The 9,737-nt window shown below is 41.6% G+C and overlaps 42 pseudogenes; all 42 read left to right on the forward strand.

Moving 5' to 3' along the window:
- The first annotated feature begins 93 nt into the window (after window positions 1–93).
- LOC142669464 (5S ribosomal RNA) lies at window positions 94–212 on the forward strand (annotated as a pseudogene).
- Window positions 213–279: 67 nt separating this feature from the next.
- On the forward strand, window positions 280–398 carry LOC142669961 (5S ribosomal RNA; annotated as a pseudogene).
- Window positions 399–465: 67 nt separating this feature from the next.
- LOC142669978 (5S ribosomal RNA) lies at window positions 466–584 on the forward strand (annotated as a pseudogene).
- Window positions 585–1,023: 439 nt separating this feature from the next.
- LOC142669428 (5S ribosomal RNA) lies at window positions 1,024–1,142 on the forward strand (annotated as a pseudogene).
- A 67-nt stretch (window positions 1,143–1,209) lies between these two features.
- On the forward strand, window positions 1,210–1,328 carry LOC142669832 (5S ribosomal RNA; annotated as a pseudogene).
- Window positions 1,329–1,395: 67 nt separating this feature from the next.
- On the forward strand, window positions 1,396–1,514 carry LOC142670524 (5S ribosomal RNA; annotated as a pseudogene).
- Window positions 1,515–1,581: 67 nt separating this feature from the next.
- Window positions 1,582–1,700, forward strand: LOC142670400 (5S ribosomal RNA; annotated as a pseudogene).
- Window positions 1,701–1,767: 67 nt separating this feature from the next.
- Window positions 1,768–1,886, forward strand: LOC142669086 (5S ribosomal RNA; annotated as a pseudogene).
- A 253-nt stretch (window positions 1,887–2,139) lies between these two features.
- LOC142669392 (5S ribosomal RNA) lies at window positions 2,140–2,258 on the forward strand (annotated as a pseudogene).
- Window positions 2,259–2,325: 67 nt separating this feature from the next.
- On the forward strand, window positions 2,326–2,444 carry LOC142669465 (5S ribosomal RNA; annotated as a pseudogene).
- Window positions 2,445–2,511: 67 nt separating this feature from the next.
- Window positions 2,512–2,630, forward strand: LOC142669974 (5S ribosomal RNA; annotated as a pseudogene).
- Window positions 2,631–2,697: 67 nt separating this feature from the next.
- LOC142669979 (5S ribosomal RNA) lies at window positions 2,698–2,816 on the forward strand (annotated as a pseudogene).
- A 67-nt stretch (window positions 2,817–2,883) lies between these two features.
- Window positions 2,884–3,002, forward strand: LOC142670288 (5S ribosomal RNA; annotated as a pseudogene).
- Window positions 3,003–3,255: 253 nt separating this feature from the next.
- Window positions 3,256–3,374, forward strand: LOC142670444 (5S ribosomal RNA; annotated as a pseudogene).
- Window positions 3,375–3,441: 67 nt separating this feature from the next.
- On the forward strand, window positions 3,442–3,560 carry LOC142669584 (5S ribosomal RNA; annotated as a pseudogene).
- A 67-nt stretch (window positions 3,561–3,627) lies between these two features.
- On the forward strand, window positions 3,628–3,746 carry LOC142669980 (5S ribosomal RNA; annotated as a pseudogene).
- A 67-nt stretch (window positions 3,747–3,813) lies between these two features.
- Window positions 3,814–3,932, forward strand: LOC142670289 (5S ribosomal RNA; annotated as a pseudogene).
- Window positions 3,933–4,185: 253 nt separating this feature from the next.
- On the forward strand, window positions 4,186–4,304 carry LOC142670446 (5S ribosomal RNA; annotated as a pseudogene).
- Window positions 4,305–4,371: 67 nt separating this feature from the next.
- LOC142669273 (5S ribosomal RNA) lies at window positions 4,372–4,490 on the forward strand (annotated as a pseudogene).
- A 253-nt stretch (window positions 4,491–4,743) lies between these two features.
- On the forward strand, window positions 4,744–4,862 carry LOC142669089 (5S ribosomal RNA; annotated as a pseudogene).
- Window positions 4,863–4,929: 67 nt separating this feature from the next.
- Window positions 4,930–5,048, forward strand: LOC142670410 (5S ribosomal RNA; annotated as a pseudogene).
- Window positions 5,049–5,115: 67 nt separating this feature from the next.
- Window positions 5,116–5,234, forward strand: LOC142669614 (5S ribosomal RNA; annotated as a pseudogene).
- A 67-nt stretch (window positions 5,235–5,301) lies between these two features.
- On the forward strand, window positions 5,302–5,420 carry LOC142669544 (5S ribosomal RNA; annotated as a pseudogene).
- A 67-nt stretch (window positions 5,421–5,487) lies between these two features.
- On the forward strand, window positions 5,488–5,606 carry LOC142669676 (5S ribosomal RNA; annotated as a pseudogene).
- Window positions 5,607–5,673: 67 nt separating this feature from the next.
- LOC142670088 (5S ribosomal RNA) lies at window positions 5,674–5,792 on the forward strand (annotated as a pseudogene).
- A 67-nt stretch (window positions 5,793–5,859) lies between these two features.
- On the forward strand, window positions 5,860–5,978 carry LOC142669986 (5S ribosomal RNA; annotated as a pseudogene).
- Window positions 5,979–6,417: 439 nt separating this feature from the next.
- On the forward strand, window positions 6,418–6,536 carry LOC142669115 (5S ribosomal RNA; annotated as a pseudogene).
- Window positions 6,537–6,603: 67 nt separating this feature from the next.
- LOC142670448 (5S ribosomal RNA) lies at window positions 6,604–6,722 on the forward strand (annotated as a pseudogene).
- Window positions 6,723–6,789: 67 nt separating this feature from the next.
- LOC142669998 (5S ribosomal RNA) lies at window positions 6,790–6,908 on the forward strand (annotated as a pseudogene).
- Window positions 6,909–6,975: 67 nt separating this feature from the next.
- Window positions 6,976–7,094, forward strand: LOC142670537 (5S ribosomal RNA; annotated as a pseudogene).
- Window positions 7,095–7,161: 67 nt separating this feature from the next.
- On the forward strand, window positions 7,162–7,280 carry LOC142670300 (5S ribosomal RNA; annotated as a pseudogene).
- A 67-nt stretch (window positions 7,281–7,347) lies between these two features.
- Window positions 7,348–7,466, forward strand: LOC142669113 (5S ribosomal RNA; annotated as a pseudogene).
- Window positions 7,467–7,719: 253 nt separating this feature from the next.
- Window positions 7,720–7,838, forward strand: LOC142669230 (5S ribosomal RNA; annotated as a pseudogene).
- Window positions 7,839–7,905: 67 nt separating this feature from the next.
- LOC142669930 (5S ribosomal RNA) lies at window positions 7,906–8,024 on the forward strand (annotated as a pseudogene).
- Window positions 8,025–8,091: 67 nt separating this feature from the next.
- On the forward strand, window positions 8,092–8,210 carry LOC142670016 (5S ribosomal RNA; annotated as a pseudogene).
- A 67-nt stretch (window positions 8,211–8,277) lies between these two features.
- Window positions 8,278–8,396, forward strand: LOC142670010 (5S ribosomal RNA; annotated as a pseudogene).
- Window positions 8,397–8,463: 67 nt separating this feature from the next.
- Window positions 8,464–8,582, forward strand: LOC142670000 (5S ribosomal RNA; annotated as a pseudogene).
- Window positions 8,583–8,649: 67 nt separating this feature from the next.
- Window positions 8,650–8,768, forward strand: LOC142669194 (5S ribosomal RNA; annotated as a pseudogene).
- A 67-nt stretch (window positions 8,769–8,835) lies between these two features.
- Window positions 8,836–8,954, forward strand: LOC142669285 (5S ribosomal RNA; annotated as a pseudogene).
- Window positions 8,955–9,021: 67 nt separating this feature from the next.
- LOC142670668 (5S ribosomal RNA) lies at window positions 9,022–9,140 on the forward strand (annotated as a pseudogene).
- Window positions 9,141–9,207: 67 nt separating this feature from the next.
- LOC142669064 (5S ribosomal RNA) lies at window positions 9,208–9,326 on the forward strand (annotated as a pseudogene).
- A 67-nt stretch (window positions 9,327–9,393) lies between these two features.
- Window positions 9,394–9,512, forward strand: LOC142669462 (5S ribosomal RNA; annotated as a pseudogene).
- Window positions 9,513–9,737: the final 225 nt, after the last annotated feature.

Raw genomic sequence — 9,737 nt, forward strand, 5'->3', positions numbered from 1 at the left:
TCTGGGAATGCGTGGTGCGGTTGAATTTTTATTATGTTGTTTAGATTTTGTTTCACAATAGATTAAATAGGACTATGGATTAAGGCTTTTAATGTCAATGGCTATTCTAAGCTGAATGTGCCTGCTCTCGTCAGATCGCAGAAGTTACACAGCTTAAGGCCTCGCTAGTACCAGTGTGGGAGACTGTCTGGGAATCCGTGGTGCGGTTGAATTTTTTATATGTCGTTTAGATTTTGTTTCACAATAGATTAAATAGGACTATGGATTAAAGCATTTAACGTCAATGGCCATTCTAAGCTGAATGTGCCTGCTCTCGTCAGATCGCAGAAGTTACACAGCTTAAGGCCTCGCTAGTACCAGTGTGGGAGACTGTCTGGGAATCCGTGGTGCGGTTGACTTTTTATTATGTCGTTTAGATTTTGTTTCACAATAGATTAAATAGGACTATGGATTAAAGCATTTAACGTCAATGGCCATTCTAAGCTGAATGTCCCTGCTCTAGTCAGAACGCAGAAGTTACACAGCTTAAGGCCTCGCTAGTACCAGTGTGGGAGACTGTCTGGGAATCCGTGGTGCGGTTGAATTTTTATTATGTCGTTTAGATTTTGTTTCACAATCGATTAAAAAGGACTATGGATTAAAGAATTTAATGTCAATGTCCATTCTAAGCTGAATGTCCCTGCTCTCGTCAGATCACAGAAGTTACACAGCTTAAGGCCTCGCTAGTACCAGTGTGGGAGAGTGTCTGGGAATCCGTGGTGCAGTTGACTTTTTATTATGTTGTTTAGATTTTGTTTCACAATAGATTAAATAGGACTATGGATTAAGGCTTTTAATGTCAATGGGCATTCTAAGCTGAATGTGCCTGCTCTCGTCAGATCGCAGAAGTTACACAGCTTAACGCCTCGCTCGTACCAGTGTGGGAGACTGTCTGGGAATCCGTGGTGCGGTTGAATTTTTATTATGTCGTTTAGATTTTGTTTCACAATCGATTAAAAAGGACTATGGATTAAAGCATTTAATGTCAATGGCCATTCTAAGCTGAATGTCCCAGCTCTCGTCAGATCGCAGAAGTTACACAGCTTAAGGCCTCGCTAGTACCAGTGTGGGAGACTGTCTGGGAATCCGTGGTGCGGTTGACTTTTTATTATGTCGTTTAGATTTTGTTTCACAATCGATTAAAAAGGACTATGGATTAAAGCATTTAATGTCAATGGCCATTCTAAGCTGAATGTGCCTGCTCTCGTCAGATCGCAGAAATTACACAGCTTAAGCCCTCGCTAGTACCAGTGTGGGAGACTGTCTGGGAATCCGTGGTGCGGTTTACTTTTTATTATGTCGTTTAGATTTTGTTTCACAATAGATTAAATAGGACTATGGATTAAAGCATTTAACGTCAATGGCCATTCTAAGCTGAATGTTCCTGCTCTCGTCAGAACGCAGAAGTTACACAGCTTAAGGCCTCGCTAGTACCAGTGTGGGAGACTGTCTGGGAATCCGTGGTGCGGTCGACTTTTTATTATGTCGTTTAGATTTTGTTTCACAATCGATTAAAAAGGACTATGGATTAAAGCATTTAATGTCAATGGCCATTCTAAGCTGAATGTGCCTGCTCTCGTCAGATCGCAGAAGTTACACAGCTTAAGGCCTCGCTAGTACTAGTGTGGGAGACTGTCTGGGAATCCGTGGTGCGGTAGACTTTTTATTATGTCGTTTAGATTTTGTTTCACAATCGATTAAAAAGGACTATGGATTAAAGCATTTAACGTCAATGGCCATTCTAAGCTGAATGTACCTGCTCTCGTCAGAACGCAGAAGTTACATAGCTTAAGTCCTCGCTAGTACCAGTGTGGGAGACTGTCTGGGAATCCGTGGTGCGGTTGACTTTTTATTATGTTGTTTAGATTTTGTTTCACAATAGATTAAATAGGACTATGGATTAAGGCTTTTAATGTCAATGTCCATTCTAAGCTGAATGTGCCTGCTCTCGTCAGATCGCAGAAGTTACACAACTTAAGGCCTCGCTAGTACCAGTGTGGGAGACTGTCTGGGAATCCGTGGTGCGGTTGAGTTTTTATTATGTCGTTTAGATTTTGTTTCACAATCGATTAAAAAGGACTATGGATTAAAGCCTTTAATGTCAATGGCCATTCTAAGCTGAATGTCCCTGCTCTCGTCAGATCGCAGAAGTTACACAGCTTAAGGCCTCGCTGGTACCAGTGTGGGAGACTGTCTGGGAATGCGTGGTGCGGTTGACTTTTTATTATGTTGTTTAGATTTTGTTTCACAATAGATTAAATAGGACTATGGATTAAGGCTTTTAATGTCAATGGCTATTCTAAGCTGAATGTGCCTGCTCTCGTCAGATCGCAGAAGTTACACAGCTTAAGGCCTCGCTAGTACCAGTGTGGGAGACTGTCTGGGAATCCGTGGTGCGGTTGAATTTTTATTATGTCGTTTAGATTTTGTTTCACAATAGATTAAATAGGACTATGGATTAAAGCATTTAACGTCAATGGCCATTCTAAGCTGAATGTGCCTGCTCTCGTCAGATCGCAGAAGTTACACAGCTTAAGGCCTCGCTAGTACCAGTGTGGGAGACTGTCTGGGAATCCGTGGTGCGGTTGACTTTTTATTATGTCGTTTAGATTTTGTTTCACAATAGATTAAATAGGACTATGGATTAAAGCATTTAACGTCAATGGCCATTCTAAGCTGAATGTCCCTGCTCTAGTCAGAACGCAGAAGTTACACAGCTTAAGGCCTCGCTAGTACCAGTGTGGGAGACTGTCTGGGAATCCGTGGTGCGGTTGAATTTTTATTATGTCGTTTAGATTTTGTTTCACAATCGATTAAAAAGGACTATGGATTAAAGAATTTAATGTTAATGTCCATTCTAAGCTGAATGTCCCTGCTCTCGTCAGATCACAGAAGTTACACAGCTTAAGGCCTCGCTAGTACCAGTGTGGGAGACTGTCTGGGAATCCGTGGTGCAGTTGACTTTTTATTATGTTGTATAGATTTTGTTTCACAATAGATTAAATAGGAATATGGATTAAGGCTTTTAATGTCAATGGGCATTCTAAGCTGAATGTGCCTGCTCTCGTCAGATCGCAGAAGTTACACAGCTTAACGCCTCGCTCGTACCAGTGTGGGAGACTGTCTGGGAATCCGTGGTGCAGTTGAATTTTTATTATGTCGTTTAGATTTTGTTTCACAATCGATTAAAAAGGACTATGGATTAAAGCATTTCATGTCAATGGCCATTCTAAGCTGAATGTCCCTGCTCTCGTCAGATCGCAGAAGTTACACAGCTTAAGGCCTCGCTAGTACCAGTGTGGGAGACTGTCTGGGAATCCGTGGTGCGGTTGACTTTTTATTATGTCGTTTAGATTTTGTTTCACAATCGATTAAAAAGGACTATGGATTAAAGCATTTAATGTCAATGGCCATTCTAAGCTGAATGTCCCTGCTCTCGTCAGATCGCAGAAATTACACAGCTTAAGGCCTCGCTAGTACCAGTGTGGGAGACTGTCTGGGAATCCGTGGTGTGGTTTACTTTTTATTATGTCGTTTAGATTTTGTTTCACAATAGATTAAATAGGACTATGGATTAAAGCATTTAACGTCAATGGCCATTCTAAGCTGAATGTCCCTGCTCTAGTCAGAACGCAGAAGTTACACAGCTTAAGGCCTCGCTAGTACCAGTGTGGGAGACTGTCTGGGAATCCGTGGTGCGGTTGAATTTTTATTATGTCGTTTAGATTTTGTTTCACAATCGATTAAAAAGGACTATGGATTAAAGAATTTAATGTTAATGTCCATTCTAAGCTGAATGTCCCTGCTCTCGTCAGATCACAGAAGTTACACAGCTTAAGGCCTCGCTAGTACCAGTGTGGGAGACTGTCTGGGAATCCGTGGTGCAGTTGACTTTTTATTATGTTGTATAGATTTTGTTTCACAATAGATTAAATAGGAATATGGATTAAGGCTTTTAATGTCAATGGGCATTCTAAGCTGAATGTGCCTGCTCTCGTCAGATTGCAGAAGTTACACAGCTTAACGCCTCGCTCGTACCAGTGTGGGAGACTGTCTGGGAATCCGTGGTGCAGTTGAATTTTTATTATGTCGTTTAGATTTTGTTTCACAATCGATTAAAAAGGACTATGGATTAAAGCATTTAATGTCAATGGCCATTCTAAGCTGAATGTCCCTGCTCTCGTCAGATCGCAGAAGTTACACAGCTTAAGGCCTCGCTAGTACCAGTGTGGGAGACTGTCTGGGAATCCGTGGTGCGGTTGACTTTTTATTATGTCGTTTAGATTTTGTTTCACAATCGATTAAAAAGGACTATGGATTAAAGCATTTAATGTCAATGGCCATTCTAAGCTGAATGTGCCTGCTCTCGTCAGATCGCAGAAATTACACAGCTTAAGGCCTCGCTAGTACCAGTGTGGGAGACTGTCTGGGAATCCGTGGTGCGGTTGACTTTTTATTATGTCGTTTAGATTTTGTTTCACAATCGATTAAAAAGGACTATGGATTAAGGCTTTTCATGTCAATGTCCATTCTAAGCTGAATGTGCCTGCTCTCGTCAGATCGCAGAAGTTACACAACTTAAGGCCTCGCTAGTACCAGTGTGGGAGACTGTCTGGGAATCCGTGGTGCGGTTGAGTTTTTATTATGTCGTTTAGATTTTGTTTCACAATCGATTAAAAAGGACTATGGATTAAAGCCTTTAATGTCAATGGCCATGCTAAGCTGAATGTGCCTGCTCTCGTCAGATCGCAGAAGTTACACAGCTTAAGGCCTCGCTGGTACCAGTGTGGGAGACTGTCTGGGAATGCGTGGTGCGGTTGACTTTTTATTATGTCGTTTAGATTTTGTTTCACAATCGATTAAAAAGGACTATGGATTAAAGCATTTAATGTCAATGGCCATTCTAAGCTGAATGTTCCTGCTCTCGTCAGAACGCAGAAGTTACACAGCTTAAGACCTCGCTAGTACCAGTGTGGGAGACTGTCTGGGAATCCGTGGTGCGGTTGACTTTTTATTATGTCGTTTAGATTTTGTTTCACAATCGATTAAAAAGGACTATGGATTAAAGCATTTAATGTCAATGGCCATTCTAAGCTGAATGTGCCTGCTCTCGTCAGAACGCAGAAGTTACACAACTTAAGGCCTCGCTAGTACCAGTGTGGGAGACTGTCTGGGAATCCGTGGTGCGGTTGAGTTTTTATTATGTCGTTTAGATTTTGTTTCACAATCGATTAAAAAGGACTATGGATTAAAGCCTTTAATGTCAATGGCCATTCTAAGCTGAATGTCCCTGCTCTCGTCAGATCGCAGAAGTTACACAGCTTAAGGCCTCGCTGGTACCAGTTTGGGAGACTGTCTGGGAATGCGTGGTGCGGTTGACTTTTTATTATGTTGTTTAGATTTTGTTTCACAATAGATTAAATAGGACTATGGATTAAGGCTTTTAATGTCAATGGCTATTCTAAGCTGAATGTGCCTGCTCTCGTCAGATCGCAGAAGTTACACAGCTTAAGGCCTCGCTAGTAACAGTGTGGGAGACTGTCTGGGAATCCGTGGTGCGGTTGACTTTTTATTATGTCGTTTAGATTTTGTTTCACAATCGATTAAAAAGGACTATGGATTAAAGCAATTAATGTCAATGGCCATTCTAAGCTGAATGTGCCTGCTCTCGTTAGATCGCAGAAGTTACACAGCTTAACGCCTCGCTAGTACCAGTGTGGGTGACTGTCTTGGAATCCGTGGTGCGGTTGACTTTTTATTATGTCGTTTAGATTTTGTTTCACAATAGATTAAATAGGACTATGGATTAAAGCATTTAACGTCAATGGCCATTCTAAGCTGAATGTGCCTGCTCTCGTCAGATCGCAGAAGTTACACAGCTTAAGGCCTCGCTAGTACCAGTGTGGGAGACTGTCTGGGAATCCGTGGTGCGGTTGACTTTTTATTATGTTGTTTAGATTTTGTTTCACAATAGATTAAATAGGACTATGAATTAAGGCTTTTAATGTCAATGGCCATTCTAAGCTGAATGTGCCTGCTCTGGTCTTATCGCAGAAGTTACACAGCTTAAGGCCGCGCTAGTACCAGTGTGGGAGACTGTCTGGGAATCCGTGGTGCGGTTGACTTTTTATTATGTCATTTAGATTTTGTTTCACAATCGATTAAAAAGGACTATGGATTAAAGCATTTAATGTCAATGGCCATTCTAAGCTGAATGTGCATGCTCTCGTTAGATTGCAGAAGTTAAACAGCTTAATGTTTCGCTAGTACCAGTGTGGGAGACTGTCTGGGAATCCGTGGTGCGGTTGACTTTTTATTATTTCGTTTAGATTTTGTTTCACAATAGATTAAATTGGACTATGGATTAAAACATTTAACGTCAATGGCCATTCTAAGCTGAATGTGCCTGCTCTCGTCAGATCGCAGAAGTTACACAGCTTAAGGCCTCGCTAGTACCAGTGTGGGAGACTGTCTGGGAATCCGTGGTGCGGTTGAATTTTTATTATGTCGTTTAGATTTTGTTTCACAATCGATTAAAAAGGACTATGGATTAAAGCATTTAATGTCAATGGCCATTCTAAGCTGAATGTCCCTGCTCTCGTCAGATCGCAGAAGTTACACAGCTTAAGGCCTCGCTAGTACCAGTGTGGGAGACTGTCTGGGAATCCGTGGTGCGGTTGACTTTTTATTATGTCGTTTAGATTTTGTTTCACAATAGATTAAATAGGACTATGGATTAAGGCTTTTAATGTCAATGGCCATTCTAAGCTGAATGTGCCTGCTCTCGTCAGATCGCAGAAGTTACACAGCTTAAGGCCTCGCTAGTACCAGTGTGGGAGACTGTCTGGGAATCCGTGGTGCGGTTGACTTTTTATTATGTCGTTTAGATTTTGTTTCACAATCGATTAAAAAGGACTATGGATTAAAGCATTTAATGTCAATGGCCATTCTAAGCTGAATGTGCCTGCTCTCGTCAGATCGCAGAAATTACACAGCTTAAGGCCTCGCTAGTACCAGTGTGGGAGACTGTCTGGGAATCCGTGGTGTGGTTGACTTTTTATTATGTCGTTTAGATTTTGTTTCACAATAGATTAAATAGGACTATGGATTAAAGCATTTAACGTCAATGGCCATTCTAAGCTGAATGTGCCTGCTCTCGTCAGAACGCAGAAGTTACACAGCTTAAGGCCTCGCTAGTACCAGTGTGGGAGACTGTCTGGGAATACGTGGTGCGGTTGACTTTTTATTATGTCGTTTAGATTTTGTTTCACAATCGATTAAAAAGGACTATGGATTAAAGCATTTAAAGTCAATGGCCATGCTAAGCTGAATGTGCCTGCTCTCGTCAGATCGCAGAAGTTACACAGCTTAAGGCCTCGCTAGTACTAGTGTGGGAGACTGTCTGGGAATCCGTGGTGCGATTGACTTTTTATTATGTCGTTTAGATTTTGTTTCACAATCGATTAAAAAGGACTATGGATTAAAGCATTTAATGTCAATGGCCATTCTAAGCTGAATGTGCCTCCTCTCGTCAGATCGCAGAAGTTACCCAGCTTAAGGCCTCGCTAGTACCAGTGTGGGAGACTGTCTCGGAATCCGTTGTGCGGTTGAATTTTTATTATGTCGTTTAGATTTTGTTTCACAATCGATTAAAAAGGACTATGGATTAAAGCATTTAATGTCAATGGCCATTCTAAGCTGAATGTCCCTGCTCTCGTCAGATCGCAGAAGTTACACAGCTTAAGGCCTCGCTAGTACCAGTGTGGGAGACTGTCTGGGAATCCGTGGTGCTGTTGACTTTTTATTATGTCGTTTAGATTTTGTTTCACAATCGATTAAAAAGGACTATGGATTAAAGCATTTAATGTCAATGGCTATTCTAAGCTGAATGTGCCTGCTCTCGTCAGATCGCAGAAGTTACTCAGCTTAAGGCCTCGCTAGTACCAGTGTGGGAGACTGTCTGGGAATCCGTGGTGCGGGTGACTTTTTATTATGTCGTTTAGATTTTGTTTCACAATCGATTAAAAAGGACTATGGATTAAAGCCTTTAATGTCAATGGCCATTCTAAGCTGAATGTCCCTGCTCTCGTCAGATCGCAGAAGTTACACAGCTTAAGGCCTCGCTGGTACCAGTGTGGGAGACTGTCTGGGAATGTGTGGTGTGGTTGACTTTTTATTATGTTGTTTAGATTTTGTTTCACAATAGATTAAATAGGACTATGGATTAAGGCTTTTAATGTCAATGGCCATTCTAAGCTGAATGTGCCTGCTCTCGTCAGATCGCAGAAGTTACACAGCTTAAGGCCTCGCTAGTACCAGTGTGGGAGACTGTCTGGGAATCCGTGGTGCGGTTGACTTTTTATTATGTCGTTTAGATTTTGTTTCACAATCGATTAAAAAGGACTATGGATTAAAGCATTTTATGTCAATGGCCATTCTAAGCTGAATGTCCCTGCTCTCGTTAGATCGCAGAAGTTACACAGCTTAACGCCTCGCTAGTACCAGTGTGGGAGACTGTCTGGGAATCCGTGGTGCGGTTGACTTTTTATTATTTCGTTTAGATTTTGTTTCACAATAGATTAAATTGGACTATGGGTTAAAACATTTAATGTCAATGGCCATTCTGAGCTGAATGTGCCTGCTCTCGTCAGATCGCAGAAGTTACACAGCTTAAGGCCTCGCTAGTACCAGTGTGGGAGACTGTCTGGGAATCCGTGGTGCGGTTGAATTTTTATTATGTCGTTTAGATTTTGTTTCACAATCGATTAAAAAGGACTATGGATTAAAGCATTTAATGTCAATGGCCATTCTAAGCTGAATGTGCCTGCTCTCGTCAGATCGCAGAAATTACACAGCTTAAGGCCTCGCTAGTACCAGTGTGGGAGACTGTCTGGGAATCCGTGGTGCGGTTGACTTTTTATTATGTCGTTTAGATTTTGTTTCACAATAGATTAAATAGGACTATGGATTAAAGCATTTAACGTCAATGGCCATTCTAAGCTGAATGTTCCTGCTCTCGTCAGAACGCAGAAGTTACACAGCTTAAGGCCTCGCTAGTACCAGTGTGGGAGACTGTCTGGGAATCCGTGGTGCGGTTGACTTTTTATTATGTCGTTTAGATTTTGTTTCACAATCGATTAAAAAGGACTATGGATTAAAGCATTTAATGTCAATGGCCATTCTAAGCTGAATGTGCCTGCTCTCGTCAGATCGCAGAAGTTACACAGCTTAAGGCCTCGCTAGTACTAGTGTGGGAGACTGTCTGGGAATCCGTGGTGCGGTTGACTTTTTATTATGTCGTTTAGATTTTGTTTCACAATCGATTAAAAAGGACTATGGATTAAAGCATTTAACGTCAATGGCCATTCTAAGCTGAATGTGCCTGCTCTCGTCAGAACGCAGAAGTTATATAGCTTAAGTCCTCGCTAGTACCAGTGTGGGAGACTGTCTGGGAATCCGTGGTGCGGTTGACTTTTTATTATGTTGTTTAGATTTTGTTTCACAATAGATTAAATAGGACTATGGATTAAGGCTTTTAATGTCAATGTCCATTCTAAGCTGAATGTGCCTGCTCTCGTCAGATCGCAGAAGTTACACAACTTAAGGCCTCGCTAGTACTAGTGTGGAAGACTGTCTGGGAATCCGTGGTGCGGTTGAGTTTTTATTATGTCGTTTAGATTTTGTTTCACAATCGATTA

This window comes from Rhinoderma darwinii (genome assembly GCF_050947455.1).
Source record: "Rhinoderma darwinii isolate aRhiDar2 chromosome 1 unlocalized genomic scaffold, aRhiDar2.hap1 SUPER_1_unloc_15, whole genome shotgun sequence".
NCBI classification, from domain to species: Eukaryota; Metazoa; Chordata; class Amphibia; order Anura; family Rhinodermatidae; genus Rhinoderma; species Rhinoderma darwinii.